Genomic DNA, 16780 nt, shown 5'->3' with positions numbered 1-16780 from the left:
AACATACATATCAGGAGATTTTTTTATTTTAAAGCTCTCCAGGTAATTCCAGTACATGACTAAGCTTAAAATTTGTTTCTATGAAGTCATAGTTCTCAAAAGCAATGTGAGAGACTTGTTAAACTGCTTATTTTCAACCCCACCACCAAAGGTCCTTTATCTACAGTATAGCATGAAGCTTCAAAAATAATCCCCAGGTAACTTTCATTAGTTAGTACGTGGACTACTCTTTGAAAAACACTTCTTATGGAAATAGTACATCCTCTGCACGCTGTCAATTGCCTCTTTGTCACTTTTCACTTTATACTCTGTATGATATTTGTATGAGTATAAATTGTTTTTGTTTCTATCACAAAAACAAAACCCCTTTGTCCACAGCCTTCTCTTTTATGTACCATTTGAACTCTTGCTCTTTCAAGAAAAATCTTTAGTTAAAGCTTAATGTTCTTCCACACCCTGTTCATATTTCCAGGGTGGGCCAGCCCCCTGGGAATGATGCCCGCACTGCCAAACAGGGCTGAAAACTCAGAAGCACCTTCTAATGTCCTATTGTCTGGTTTTCAAAATCTGAATACTTTCAGGACCAGGGTTAGAACATTTCCACCTCCTCCAAGCCTTGGAATTTAGGTGGCCAGTTCTTATTCCTTCACTTTCTCACCATGGTAAAAATCTTTCTGACTTTCAAATTCGACGGGTACTTAGTCCTGAAGCAGCACTTATTTTTTATCATTAGGTCTTTGAAATGCCTTTGTTCCTACGTTTCCTCTACTTTCTCCTGTTTCTCCTGTATTCCAAGGTCCCTCCGAGACCCAGAGGCCCTCTCCCTTCGGGGGTTCTAATTAGCGCTCTTCCTAGCACACTGTTCTCACTCTGTGTGCCGGTGACTGTCACACTGCGCATGCTCAGTCACTGATTCACCCACACGTGTACGTGTGTCTCCAAAGCTGCCATTCAGAGCACCCAGCTCTCTACCTGAAAGTCCCACAGAGACCCGCTATTCATTATTCAAAAAGGCAAACCAGCAGCAAATCATGCAAACAAAAGAACTTGAACTCCTTGACTTTTCTTGGCATCTATTCTCATTTTCTGTGCCCTAACTCAGTTATTGTCTCCTACTTACCCACGTAAAAACGGGAGAGGCAAATTTACATCTCTAAGCCAATTCTGCGCTATATTCTTTGCATGTCCTTCCATCCTCTCCATTCCTGCTATTATTCTTACAGTTCAAATCTTTATTAGTTACTTTTGCAATATAGTGTGTTAAGTGTTTTCCTTTTTTTAGACTCTACTTCAGACCTAAAAGAGAGATTTCCTGACAACGTAGTTCTTATAACTGAAATTTGAACATAGTCTGTGATGATTATTCCCACCCCTACCAAATCATCTATTTTTCATAACAAATACCACGTACAACTCATTCGTTAACATAAAACAGCCATAGAAAACACACACTTTCACCAAGTTAAAATGATTGAATAATGTTCCTACCAATATATAAAGAAGAAACAAAATAATAATCATTTAAGTATAATTAAATATACTTCAGAATTTAAATATTTGAGAAACTCCGTTGTGGAAAACACGTTGAAATAATCACAGACATTTTCCCGTAAGACCGTCATGAATATTGGTTATTAATGTGCCATGGGCAATGCTACTGAGGCTGATGAATTTTGCAAAATATTGGACAATTCTTGATTAAAATTCCAGGAAAAGAAAGTAGAAGTTTCTATCATTTTTAGGAGAGTTGAAACATTAAATATTCAGTATATAGTGAAATTTATTCAATACAGAGTTGGCTGTAGGCACACATAATTATAAACAGATTTATGTCTACATGAATACAGCAGAGCCAACATTGAAAGTCAGGAGATATACAGGAAAAGTATTCATTGTACCAGACTGTTAATCATTATAAGGTGACAAACATCACTGGCTCGAGTCCATTAAATGTCATCACATGAATTTCCACTGAGAATACAACCAGACTCCACTCCATGCCTAACACCTATCTCCTCAGCCTAATCTCTCTTCCTCCCACAAATGCTCCATTCACTGCAAAGTGTAGAACCAATTCATGCCCAGTGTGCTTTCTTGATAACCTGCACATGAAACCCCCATGTAATTTTCTGAATTCCAAACTACAAACTTTAAAGAAACCTTATGGGATACTCATGCAAATTCTATACAGCCACTTTTTTTTTTTTAAATTTTCTATAGGATCTTTGTTACTTCCAGGATTGCTTTCTTGGATTAGGGCCAGATACTGATAATTAGATAAATATGTATTTCTGCAAATATCTAGTGGCAAAAATTAATTCAAAGATAACAAAGATGTTCTGACAGGTCTAAATTTTCACCCTGTGCCTAAAGTATGGAGTTGGTGTCCACTGACAAATTCTTCTCTTCCTAGCTGCAAAAGTGATTAAAGATGGTGAAAAAATATCCTTGTAAATCTCTAACATGTGTTTTTGCCTAATAACACCATATATGATTTGAAGTCACATCAAAAGCTATTGCATTCAGACCAACAATGTTGATGCTTCCTCTGCCTTCTATTTCTTCATATAGAAACATGTAACTATATTGAAATTATTTAGCGCTTTTAAATTAACATATTCAGCTCTATACTTCTGCAAATGGCATTTTCTAGAGATCAACAAACTCTCTAGTACAATCAGCTCTCTGTATACACAGCTTCTGCTCCCACAGATTCAACACACCATAGATTGACAATAGTTAGGAAACAAATTGCTTCTGAACTGAACATGCGCAGATGCGTTCCCTTGACGTTATTGCCTAAGCAACATAGTAGAACAAATATTTGCATAGCATTTACATTGTGTTGGGTCTTACAGATACTTAAGAGATACTTGAAAGAATAAAGGAGAAGATACACAGATTAGACTTAAATAGTGCACCATTTTACATAAGGGACTAATCCTCTACGTATACACAGGTATGACTATCCATAACTATCCTTTCTCTTTTCCTTATGTGAATATCTGAAAGTTTTTTGTTTTTTTGGTACCGGGGATTGAACTCACGTACTTGGGCTTGCAAGGCAGGCCACCTAACCGCTGAGCTAAATCCCTGGCCCTCTGAAAGTTTTTGTTTAAGCCCATGTGCAGGTGTAAAGATCTGAAGAATAAGATCATGAGAGAAAGTTCATCTCCTTGTCATTATTTCTTCTCATGGAATAAGAGAGAATAGTCTCATAAATAGCTATGTTTGGCCTAAGTATTATGCATTCAGACCTTAGCTACTTCCTTCACAGGAGACTGATAGAAGAGAGACACAAACTGCCTAGAAATGACAGTTTTCCTGGTACTCGGGACCTAAGAGACACTATCCACAAGGGAAGAAGTACTCAGAAGAGGCTGTAACTTAGTCTCCCAGGAAGGAACTGTTACGGGTTGGTCTAGATGGCTGTGGTGATAGGCTGGATGAAGAGTGTGTGAGGCTGGTATTGATTCAAGATGCAGGCTCTGGCTCAAGGGCACTAGGATTAAGGGTGTGAGTGCTGCGCACACGAAATAGTCCAAATAAGATCAAAAGGGCTGGGAGACACCGTTAATTTGCTCTTGTTGCCTTTGCTGCCTTGTGCACGCTGTATTGTTTCTCCTCTGTGATGCTTGTTTCTCATCCCAGCCTGAGAGCCAGCTGACTATGGACAGAAACCTCTATGAAGTGTACTCCAAATAAACTCCTTCCAACTTTAGGAATCCAGTTTTTGTCTGAGCAATAAGACAAAAGTAACTAGTACAGGAACAGGTCATGCCCAGCTATCTTATACCAGTCCACCGAAAGAAACACCTGGGGCCAATGATGATCGTCACCCTAAAAACTCAAGATGGCTTTTCTTCCCTATAGTGTTTGATTTAGCCACAACTTTCAGTAAATATATTAACAAATAATTTATAAGGCAGGATGATAGAACCAACTTCATGCGAAATCATCAGGAAACTCATGTTATACCAACATTGCAGTATCTAAGCATTTAAACACTTAAGGGTTTAAATTAGAATAAAAATAGCATTTCTGTTGCTAATTTTTATTCTCCAAATAAAACTTTTTTATTCCCCAAATAACTTAGTTATTACTAGCTGCTTCTAAATTAGAAACTTGTGCATAGACATATAATAGCTATTTTCATTTTATTTAAAAATTAATTTTATTGGTACTTTTAAAGTATACAACATAATGACATTCATCATTGGAAAATTTTACCTTTACATAATCTGTCTTTGTTCTTATTTTGTCCCCATTCTTCTGCCCTCCTTTCAACCCCTCCATCCTCCCTTTTTACAAAGTGATTTGCCTTAGAAAAATTCTTCGGATTTTTTAGTGATATATTTTTATGACTATTAATATCTGACAAATTAGATTTCCAGAAAGAGACTGCATGAAAAATATATTTTAGGAAAATCTTTTTGTCAAGATTTCTTATCACATATGCAAATATAAAATATGTAAATTTTCATTATAAAAGAAAAATTAAAGTAAACCTTTAATGGTGACAAACTTAAAACCTGAGTCCAGAGAAATTGTCACAAAATTAGAGGTGGCAAGGTTGACGAGTACAATAAGCAATGGAGAAGTAAAAATTTAAAACTAGAAACAGCAAAGATCATGAATGCTGATATTGTTTAGGTGAAAAGTCACCAAATTAGTAACAATTAAATGTCCCATGTTTCTGCTGCCTTCCACCATCCTCATCACCTGCACCAGGCTGCTTTGGAATGACTGACGTTTCTAGCAGCTCCATGCTGCTCCTTCTCTTGGCATGGGTTGTAGAGCTTGCAGAAAAAAATAGTTATTTTATCCTTTAATTTTGTCGTGAGAGTCCGTATTCAATGCAGGGAAAGCAAAAATTTGATATGAAAATACTAAAAGCCACAAATCACATCTTTCAAGGTATTGATTTGGGCCCATACTATTAAATATTATTTTTGTAACTGCTACCTCCTTAAAATATAACCAATTTCACAATATTGGTTTCAGATAAGAATTCACTGATGTGAAAAAAAATTCTCATAAAAAGTCTATTATCTTTTCTATTAGGATAGTAATATACTCTGTAGCACTTCTTGTAGAGAAACTAATTTGACATTTATTTTGTCTAATATTTTGTAATTTTGAACAATGGTTTAATAAAGTTTTATACAAAGTTTTATGTACATTTCTGATTATTTTTCTGATAAAGAATTTCTAGAAAGTAATATATCAGCACTTCTAAAATATTATTAATTTTAATAGCTTAATTTGTCATGGGGACTTTGAAAGCAATTTTTTAAAAGTTAAATATATTTCACTAATGTGCCATTTGGAGACACTAAGGTAAACTATGAAATTTACAAAAATGAACTCTTGCAAATACACATGCACACATGTAATGATATGTTAAGTTCAATACCACATAAATTACACCAAATTTGCTTTAAAAAGCTTCGGAGACATCAAGGAAATATTAAAATATTATCTTTTGCATACTATATACCCATCAAAAATATCTCAAAGGAAATAAAGACATTGCAGAGAAATACAGCCAGCAGAATTATAGACATTTTGAAGAACAGATTTTCATTAAAAATAGAAAAATTCCCAATTTACTTTCCAGTAAATTTGTAGCTTCTGTTTTTGATATTTAGATCTATAATCCACTTGGATTTTAGTTTTGTGCATGGTGAAAGATAGGGATCTTGTTTTAATCTTTGGCAAGTTGAAAGCCAGTTTTTCCAAATTAGGTAGAACTGTCAAAGACATTGGCATAAGAGAAGACTTTATGAACAAATCCTCAGCAGCATGAAAACTTGCAAAAAGAATCAACAACTGGAATCTCATTGAAATAAAAAGGTTTTGCAATTCAAGAGAAACTACCAACAGAGCTAAGAGAAAATCTACAATGTGGGGAAAAAAAAATTACCAGCTACTCCTCAGACAAAGGACTACTCTCTAGAATATATAAAGAATTCAAAAAAATCAGACCCCCTAAATACAAAGACCCTATTCCAAAACGAGCATCTGAAATGAACAGCTATTTCTCAGGCAAAGAAGTAAAATCAGCAAATAAATATATGAGAAAATGTTCAACAGCATGCGTCATTTGAGAGATGCAGATGAAAACAACATTGAGATTTCACTTCATCCCAGGAAGAATATCTGCTATCAAGAAATCACACAATAACAAATGTTGGTGTGTCCGTGGAGAGAAAGGAACCCTTCTCCATTGTTGGTGGGAGTGCAGACTTGTGCAACCACTGTGGAAATCAATATGGAGATATGTCAAAGAACCAGAATTAGAGGTTCCATTTGACCCAGCCAAATGGGTATCTTTCCAAAAGCATTAAAAGAATCATATCACAGTGATATATGCTCACCCATGTTTATAGCGGTACAGTTTGTAACAACTAAAACCTGAAAATAACCCAAATGCCCATCAACTTGGAGACTGGATAAAGAAGATGTGTCTTTTCTATAAAATAGACTACTACTCAGCTATAAAGAATGAGAAATTTAAGACATTTATAGCTATGTGGATGCACACTCAGGCTATACTCTTAAGTGAAATAAATAGGACATGGTATAGTCAAATGGTATAGTTGATAGTGTGAAATAGGAAGAAAATGGCTAAAAGGGAAGTGGGAAGGGGAGAGGAAAGGAAATAAGGGAAAAGAAAAAAAATGTTAAAAAAGGAAAAATGGAAAAAATTATTTGTAAATAGGGAAGGGTGAAATGGTTAAAGGGAGGGCAGGAATATGGGGGAAAAATAAGAACCACAACATATCATGTAAAGGTATAACATCACAAGGATAAATGTAACTGTACTGTTTGCTTTAAATGTACCAATAAACTTAATGGGTAAAAAAAGACAAAAAATATAAAAATTCATATGCTTGGTGCCTCTGAAACAAGGAAAGTACTGTCAGAAATTTTTGAAAAGAATGAAGAATGCTAGAAAAAATGCAAAACATAACCACAAAATTTTGTTTATTTTTAATGTTTTTAAGATCAGCTGAGTACTTAAAGCAAATAATGATCATGCAAACCATGACATTAATACTATAAGTAGAAATATATATTTGACAATGGTAGTATAACGAATAGAAAAATATAAATAGAATTAACTTGGTGTAAGGTTCATTAAGATTGAAGTCTCCTAATATTACATCCAGGTGGAATATGATTAATTAAAGATAAATCTGTAATCTCTGGAACAATCAATAATAATAATCCAAGGAGTTACAACGAAAATACAAATAGAGAAGATAAAAATATTATTTTAAAATATTCAATTAACCTTAAAAAAGACAAGGAAGGAAAAACAAGGAAAAGTGGGACCTACTAGAAAACATGTAACAAAATTGTTGACACAAACTGAAACATAACAAAATTATAGCAGATGAAAGTAAATTAAAAATTTGAATTAAAGAGATTAGAGACTAGAGATAAGCATTATCTGACAGTATGCTGTTCAGAAAGTAGTGCTTTAAGGTACAATCCTATATAAATATCAGTGTTCACGATGTCATGATGAGGTGATTAAAAAAAATTACTACAGTGCATCTTGCCGCGAAGTGTTATCCAAAGGCAAAACAGGTTTGTCAAAGCACTGTGGTGTGTCCTGCTTCATCTTACTCGCCAGATCGGGCACTGGGCTACTGCTGGCCCTTCCCCAAAGTCCAAAATAACCACGAAAGCCAAACCTTTTAAACTGATTTAGGACATCAAGACAGGGCAACCAATCACAGGAAGGAAACTTCCAGCGCTGCTTCAGAAAGTAGCAAGATGGCAGATATGTGTTTTTAGATCTCGGGGGAGTGTTTGCAAGGGGATTCATGACAGTGTCTCTTCTATTGTAAATTTTAAAAAATTTAAACATTTACCATATTTTCAATCACACTCAAGGTGTCATTTTCTCACGTGGATCACCGCAAGCCAACTGAGTCATTGCTATTTTAGTTTTTTAGTAACGGAACCGGCTCTCAAAAATAGAACTGTAAAAGTTGGATTTCGTTTTTTTTCTTTTAGAGCTAAGCAGCTTCTGCAGACTTCCTGGTGCATAACCAGCAGCCCCTCTTTTTCTTAACCTATTTGAATAGATGGAAAATGCAGATACCGACACCAGGCGCTTGGAGCAGTTTCCCTTTCTTGGGGAAGTGAGGAACTGAAAATGTCTGGGAGCAGCAAAGTGAGCCTGAGATGGGCACCGTCTCACTGCATTTCCCTCCCGGGCTCCTTGCTGCAGAAACCCCTTACCTGCCTGCACGCAGCGAGGTGATGAGCTGAGGCAAACGAGACCCTTCCACCTCCACAGAGCCAGCTTTGAGTAAATTATTTTTCTTTTTCACCAGAATGAAAGGCCTTCTGTGATTTGGTCAGGAGCAAACAAACCTGAGCAGATGGACCCACGTGATAGAGAACAGTATTGCTAATTTTAGTAATAGTCATGGCTAAAAGTACAGAATGCTGAACACACACTTTAAGCTGTTAACCTGGATTTGCAAAGATGGTCCTGCCTAATGATGCCACGAGGTTACTACGCAGTAGTAATTATGTCATCGTCATGTCATACATAGTTTTAAAGAGCCAAAGGAAAAGGTGACTTAAAGTTGAACATCTAATAAGTGAATTCAAGCGGTCTAACTCCACAGCATTTCACAGGCTTTCAATTTGCTACGCACTTATTCATGCATTGCTCAATTCAAATTTGATCACGTTGCTTTGCTATATAAACCTTTTCACAGCTTCTTTTGTCTTGGTTTGATAAGCACACTCCATCTCGTGACTTGCTTTTCCTTTCTTCTCTTACCTACGCTCCAAGCGCTCTAATCCTCTAACTTCTAAACACGCCTTGCTGTGTCCACTTGCTTTTCATCCCAGCTGAAGCAATTTGACGACGCTCTCACATTATCTTTGCATCCTTGAGACCCACCAGGCAGACTATTAATTTTTTTCTTACGACAAATATTCCATGTATCCCATCATCAATGTCCCACCAAACTCAAAACTTTGATCTGAGTGTGTCAGTTCTCAGTTCAAACCAGACAAGTAAATAGATAATAATAATAATAAAAAAACCACAATTGATCAGAATTAGTGTTGTCCCGCAGCGTTGGTGCTCCTGGATCACATCCCCATCTCCGAAGCTTCACTTCTCCCCCCTCACCTCTTCTTTCTTTCCACCTCTTCCCCTCCCCTTTCTTCTGTGGCCCTGGTTTGCTTAATAAGAGTCACTGTACATATCTGTGAACTGTACGTTATAAGTGCTATTATTTTAAAATTCTATGTTATATACTTACCCTAAATGATAATCTTAAAATAGTATTAAAAATGAACTTTAATCTGTACTTGCTTTTAAAATTTTTTATCATACATAAAGCAAATGAGGGGAGGGATAACTCTCCTTTGGTTAACCTTTGGGTTTTTTTATCATCTAGCTCAGTGCTTATTTCCGTGAGCTGTCGTGTTTGACACTAGCCAAAGTATCCCCAGAAAGTAAGTAATGACATATTTAATTTAATGTGACTGGCATCAAAATTTGGCATAGCAGGGAATATACATGCAATTATGAAAACATTTTTATATTCACATCATTTCTTAATTCTGGGCTCCTCTGCCAATATTACCAAAGAAAACAGAAACTTTTAAGTTCTTGTGTGAATCTTGAGATTTTGTAATACAAAATTAGAACAAGGGGTAGAGAAAAATACATGTACTGAAAGCACATGTAGGTATTTACAGTATATAACAGTAAGAGTGAGTTAGGTAAGAGAAACAATGGTGCTGTAAGGAAAAGTTGAGAGCGAAAGAGAAATGCATGTGCAAATAATGACAGAGTAAAATTAAGGAGGAGAGTAATGTGGACCAAGAAGATGCCCTCTATGTATAGGGTTGGTGAGCAGGCATGGGCAAAGGAAGAAACTAGGAAATTGTGGACTACACTTTCCTGTGCTCCCACTAGCCATTCCAAGATCACTGAGAAGCTGATCGCATTCCAGTTGGTTCCTGACCAGCCCCATCCATCAGTCCTAACTTTGTTACATCACAATTGCCCAACACAAGTAGCTCATAATGTTTTGAAGGGATTAACTTGGTCAATGTCATTTTAAGAAAATTGTGGTACAAGCCTCTTTTGTAATGAATTTACACACTTCAAATAAAAACCGAAGCGTATACCCTTGACATAAACTGCCTTGCCTGTGCAGAACTCCCTCTGTGTTGTATAACCAACTTTTCTCTTTCAAGGACCTCTCAATATTTGGAACTGTATTCTGTGCATATTTGGAGTTTAACTGATGATTATACACATTTCATTTGAATTTTTATTTTCTTCCTTGGCCCACATTAAAAGATATGAAAGTTAAACATCTCAGTGCCCCCGATCATCATCCCTTTTAATTTTTCAGAAGATTAAAATAACAAGAGTTCCTCTGAGACTCCTGTATCTAGGCTGGCAGGTGGGTAAATGCGTCTCAGGAGTGACATCCTCTCTCACTGATGATATTACCTCTATCATTTACCTCTATCATTTGAGCACCTGTTGGATATCTGGAAACAAGTTTTCAAATGATGAGTTCTGTGATATTTGTAGATAGAGTAGGGCATATTTCCCAGAGCCCCCTCCAGCACATGGACAAGGAAACAATGCATAGAGAGTCATACACCTATTCTTCTGTTAAACTGTAACTTACTTCGCTGTGTAGTTAAATGGCATGCCTTTCATAAGTACAATATAGCCTAGAAAATACCTTTGACCCGATCTCCCTCTGTGTTTTCTCTCACTACAACAATGCCTGAGATAACTTATGAAGAAAACAATGCTTATTTTGTCTAGCTCTTTTAGTAGTTTCCCTCCCTGATCAATCAGAATCACTGCTCCCAGGCACCTAAAAGAGGCAACAGAGAACAGTGTTATGGAATAAATGGTGGTGGTAACTGTTTACTTCACTACCAAGAAGCAAAAGAGGTACAGCAAGAAGCCTAGTCCCACAATACCCCAGGAGGGCACACCTCCGGGATTTAAGGACCGCCTAGACCCCACATCCTAGTTTCCAAAACTTACTAATGGTGTCAGCCTTGGGGGCAATGCTTTAACACAGGGGACCAGTGGACAGTCAACATCTAGACTCTAGCACCCTCCAAAACTAGAGGGCACCCTGAAATTGCTGCAGTATGTTACTATATCAGAATAAAAATTAGTATTCCACATTTCCTACTTAAACTTTTTGTAATTTGTTTTTAGTTAAAACTCGTGCTATTTTTAAAATAATTGAACATCATACACTCAAATAATGGTGCCACAAATATAATTTTCAAACTTTTTGACATAAAAAATATTACTTAACCTTATATTTTTATTTTCTCACATATTATAAATGTAAGTAAATCATATTTCTTGGCTCAGTGCAACTTATAGAGAGTAAAATATTTAGCAATTTAGCTTTTAGACAAATAGACTAACAAAAAATTGGTTAATTTCCTATTCTCTCTTGTGTTAACCTTCAGTGGGAGATTTGCATGCATTTAAATTTATCTTAAATTAATGTGAAAATAGATTAGCATTTCCTAACAATCATTTGTTTTGCATTTTCCCTCATAGCCATTTTGTATACCACCTGCTGTATTCTCCTTATGCTCAAAGTATGCTGTTGACAGTTACTAATAATGTAGATTAAATTTGCTTATGATGACAGGCAAAACACAAAATAAAAACAAAACAATGTAATCCTGTATTTCCTTCCTCTGTTTAAGTGGCAGCTTAAAAAAAACACATCTGACTTGCAAGAGTATTAACTTATTACCATTTGTCAAGACTTACTGAACCGAAATATACACAGTAGGTGAAAATGAATATAATTATATAATTTACAAATATCAATCTGTGTTATAAACTTGAAAGCTGTATATAGTCTAAAATAAATAAATTCAGGTTATTTCCATGCTTTCAAAAGTCATTAGAATTTTTCTTCGAGGTATAATATTACTTATGGTCTAGGCTGAACATTTCTGAAGGCAAAAATCAAGGCCATCTTCAATGTTTTCCATTTTTTGTGTATTTTGGCTTTATCCCTCTTAGTGTACATGTAATAAAGCATAAAACAAATACTTTTAAAGTTTAAAAAACTGTTATTAAGACCTGGCACAAGGAACACTCATTCAATTTTCTAGGCCTGTATGTGGGGAGAAGTGAGTATGACAGACATGGTAGAAGATTGTCCCTGAGACCCATGTATTTTATTTTAACCCTGCTCTCACAAACCTTAGTTTGCATTGTGGCCATCTCTGATGTTTGTATTTGTTTAACAAGAAAAAAACATATGGCCATTCACAAGCCCATATTCCTTCCGGTATGATTGCTTCTTGAATGCTTTTAACTCAGAGATAATGTATGGAGAGAAGAGCAATATAAGCAAATTGGATTCAATGTACTGCTGCACATAATGTACAAATTAAAAATTGTTCCTCAGTATGCTCATCCACAAATTTCAAAATATTTTCACTTTATATTTAAAATATCTAATCAACTTTCCATATATATATATATACACACACACACACACACACACACATATATATATATATATAATCGCTTCTCGGCCTTTTGGCTAAGATCAAGTGTAGTATATATATATATATATATATACACACACACACACACACATATATAATATACACATGTACATACTAATATATATGTATCCACATTTCACCTTGATGTGTGGAAGATTCGATTTGGTACACTCAGTATGCAGCTAGTCATGGCAGGAATATGAAAAGTAAGAGTTATATTCCACAGAACAATTTCTAAATATTTGAAAATTCTATGTACATAGACATTATGCTAATAGTTTTTATTCATAAGTTATTTAATCCTCATAAGACTATCAGATATTTAATATTATCAGCCCTTATTTTGTAGTTTAAAAACACTGAAGGCACACAGCATTTTTTTTGTAAGTGTTAAATATGTTGCTTTGCAACTGGAAGCCAACAATTTCTCCTCCCATACTGGAGCAATCACCCAAAGGTCCCGTTCATTAAACACCCCTGAAAATAGGAACAACTGGAAACTATCTAGGACTTTGGGAAGAGTTTTGACTCACCTCAAGGGACTAAGCCTTTTCCTTTTCATGTAACAGAGAAAGAAAAGAGAAAGAATCCGCAATAAGAACAACTATGTCAGTATATTGATATTAAAAGGATTGCTGGATTTTTAGCTCTGTGATATATAACTTTGATTAGCCATTATCTCATCTGTGTGCCAGAAAAATAATTTGTATCAGCAGAGTTTTGGGCAGTGACAGTACTAGCCACATGGCAACTGAACAATATTTTTAAGGAGTGGCAAGAAAACACATTTAAATTAAAAATACAAACACTGTGGAAATCAGTATAGAGATTCCTCACAAAGCTAAAGGATGTCATGTGAACCAGCTATCCCCCTCCAAAGAATCCTCCCCCAAAAGGGAGCGCCATCCTATTGCGGTAATTCATGCACACTCCTGTTCATAGCAGCACAATTCCTAAGAGCTACATCCTGGAAGCACCTAAGTAAAGAAACTTGAGTAATCCATAGGAAAATGGATGCACCTGGAGACCATAACATTGAGTGAAATAAATCAAACACACAAACTTAAATACCCCAGGGCTTCTGTCATATGAGAAACCCTAAAACAAACAAAGCAACATAAAAGATAGATAATAGGAACGAGGGGGATAGATCTTTGTCGAAATGGGAAGCGGTTCAAGAGAGGGAAGAGAGGGAAAAGAAATGAAAAGGGATGAAGAAAAGAATGAAAGTGCACTATGCACATGTACCAACCCCACAAAAGGAATGTAAACATTATGTACTGCAAAAAAGAAACACCAGTAAGAAATACATAAGTAGACTATGACGATACTATTGTTACAAAATAAAAACCAACTAGACAACCAAGTAAATGACAGTGAACTACAAACCTAACAAAGAATAAAGTCAAATTACAGTTGTTTTGGACCAAAGGATGCAAAGTAACATAGAATTTAAGGCCAACAAATCTCTATTGATGAAATTCTGAAAAGTACATTTTTTGAATGTAAGCCAAAGAAGATAGAAGAAAGAAATGGCTTGTGCGTACAAAAGAATTACAAAACTGGAGAAAAATTTTAACAATTATGTGATTCACACGTTTTTATGAAGTATATCAAACTTATTTGTTAGCATTTCCCACTAAATGTTAATTATTTTCAGTGATCACCTTTGCCTAAAATATAAGGCAAAATGTCCTTATTGCTGCACATAACAAAAGCGCTGAAATGATGCAACTAGGGTGTCCCACTGTATATCAGTAGCAAACCAGTGACACAGCAATGCTTAGCTGAAACGCAAATGCCCAAACCACCAAAGTATAATGTGTATATGTTATTAAGAGGTCTGATATAATTCTAATCAAATTTCTGCATATCTATCTACTGATTAGTTCATTAAACTTTTACAGTGAAGCACCTTTTTAATTGTAATTATTTTTAAAAAGGCTAGAATAGTCTCACAAAACCTGATTTACACCCTTGTTGTGCTTTATATTTAGATGTCTCCCAAATCCTCATGCACATCCCTCTATACAAAATTTATTTAATCCATCTTTAAGAGTTGCCAAAATCCTAACAGTCTCGGCATTGCTGAATAGTCCAAGTACAAATTCTCCTTTGAGATTTAAGGCAAATTCTTAGCTGAGAACCCCTATAAAAATGAAAAGAAAGTTAAACACTTCCAGCATACAATGGTACAAGATAAACATTCCCCACTCCAAAAGGTACGAATCGTGGAACAGAAAGGAAATGAATCAAAGCAAGACCAAAATTCAGCAAGGCAAAAACTGAATCCCATGGTTTCATGTTCAGCACCCAGGATAATCTGCAGCAAGAAGTGAACTCCAAAGAATTTGAGTAGTCCCATCCCTGTGACACTGCCAGTGGCTGTAGCTTTCACGGTTTCACCCTTGGCCTGTCTTTGCCCATTCTTTGTGACTTCCCTCAGACAATCCACATTTCTGGCTTCTCCAGACTCTTGGGGTCTCCACTGCACCTTTGGCTTCACACTGCCTTTCCAGGCCTTCCCCTGAAATCTGGATGGAATTCTTGACCGCACAACTCTTGCATTGGGTATGCACCTAAAACCAGTACCATGTGTAGGCATCGAGAGCTGTTCCAAGCTGGAGCAAAAGCCGGACTTCCTTCTCTCTTGGCTTCTCTAGGGGTTGAGTGCCTGGATTGCTAACCACTGTGAATCCAATCCCGATGAACAGATTCCTTGGGCCAATGCCATTCTGAACATGCTGCACTGCAGCTTTCTTCTCAAGGCAGTGTTTCAGCTTCTCAATTTTGAGAAGAGAGTCCCAGGACGCTCATCTTCATCTGTATTTACCAATTGTTAGGATTTTGCCACATTTGCCTCCTCACCATCTCTAAACCATTATTTTTGTGGATTTCATTTTGCTGAACTGTTTGAAGATAACTGGGTTGTATTTGCTAAAATAAGAAATTTCACTTACATGATTAAAAATCAGGAAATTTGAAGTATGTATATTTTATTGCCCAATAGATAGTATATTTTAAAGATTTCCTGCTTGCCTGATACTTTCCTCTATTTACTCTATTTTCTTTTACCAAAAGAATATAAATGAAGATCACACTTTGCCTTTTACTGTCAAATCTCTTCAATCTCCTTTAATCTAGATCCTGTCTTTGTTTTTCAGAGATTTCTGTTTTTGAAGATACTGATTTGTTCTTTTAATAGACAAAGTTGTCTGGTGTTTGTTCATGACTGCATTCAGGTTATGTCTTTTTGGCAGGAACACCATGAGTAGCATTATGGTCTCATAGTATCACATCAGGAGGTACATCATGTCAATTTTTTCCTAGCAGCTGTGATGTTAACTTTGTTCATTTTTAAAGATGTTGTCTGCCAGATTTCTCAATCATAATGCTACCACTTTTTATTTGTAGTATGAGAAAAAAATAATTTCAGACTTAGTGCCTAAAATTACATGCAACAGTTTTAGCTTCTATTTATTATGATATTTTTAAAAGTATTTAAATATTTTATTTTGTTCTAATTTCATCATTTGCCTTCTACCGTTAGGTAGAGAATGCTTTCTTATTAATTAGCTAAATTATTCACTTATAATAATTTATATTTTGGTTGGTTACATGGATTCTTGTTTTTCCCTTGTTTTTTGTTACTGTCAGTATGTATTTCAGTGCTTATATTGCTGCAGATTTGAGTACTGGAAGCTGCTTTACACAGGTCTCATGGCTTTTTGCCATATACTCATTATTATTTTTTAATTCTGTACTCTCTTGCACCCCAAGATATTCCACATTAACTTTCTACTTTTTTCCTCTGGCTTTGGAGTCAGACATCCTCCATGCATCCATCATTACTTTTAATGAGGACAGTTGTTTAGAAACTTAGACTTAAGCACTGGGAGTACTCAATAAACACATAAATTTTTACATACATAGAAATCACAACTTTTTTTCTGATGCTTCTATTTTCAGCTCAAGAATACAAAATTAGTTTATGCTTTCTCTCATGCTATACCGACACACTCCTTCTTCAGGATAACTCTGGAGCTACAGCTCAGTGATTGCGTAGGAACTCTTGAGTCCCAGCATCAGTAAATGATTGATTTACTTACTCCCTCCTATCAAATAAACGATGCACTATCATTACTGCTATACCCATATCACTATGAACACCATCTTACAAACTAGCATTCGATATTATTAAAGTTCT

At 35.7% G+C, this 16780-nt stretch overlaps 1 pseudogene; it reads left to right on the top strand.

Annotated features, from left to right (window-relative positions):
- The first annotated feature begins 12588 nt into the window (after positions 1–12588).
- On the top strand, positions 12589–12732 carry LOC117283807 (annotated as a pseudogene).
- The last annotated feature ends 4048 nt before the right edge of the window (positions 12733–16780 follow it).

Source organism: Fukomys damarensis, unplaced genomic scaffold (assembly GCF_012274545.1).
Source record: "Fukomys damarensis isolate Sample0158 unplaced genomic scaffold, DMR_v1.0_HiC HiC_scaffold_30, whole genome shotgun sequence".
Taxonomy (NCBI): domain Eukaryota; kingdom Metazoa; phylum Chordata; class Mammalia; order Rodentia; family Bathyergidae; genus Fukomys; species Fukomys damarensis.
Note: the sequence above shows the minus strand (reverse complement) of the source record. Positions and strands in the feature narration are given on the sequence as shown.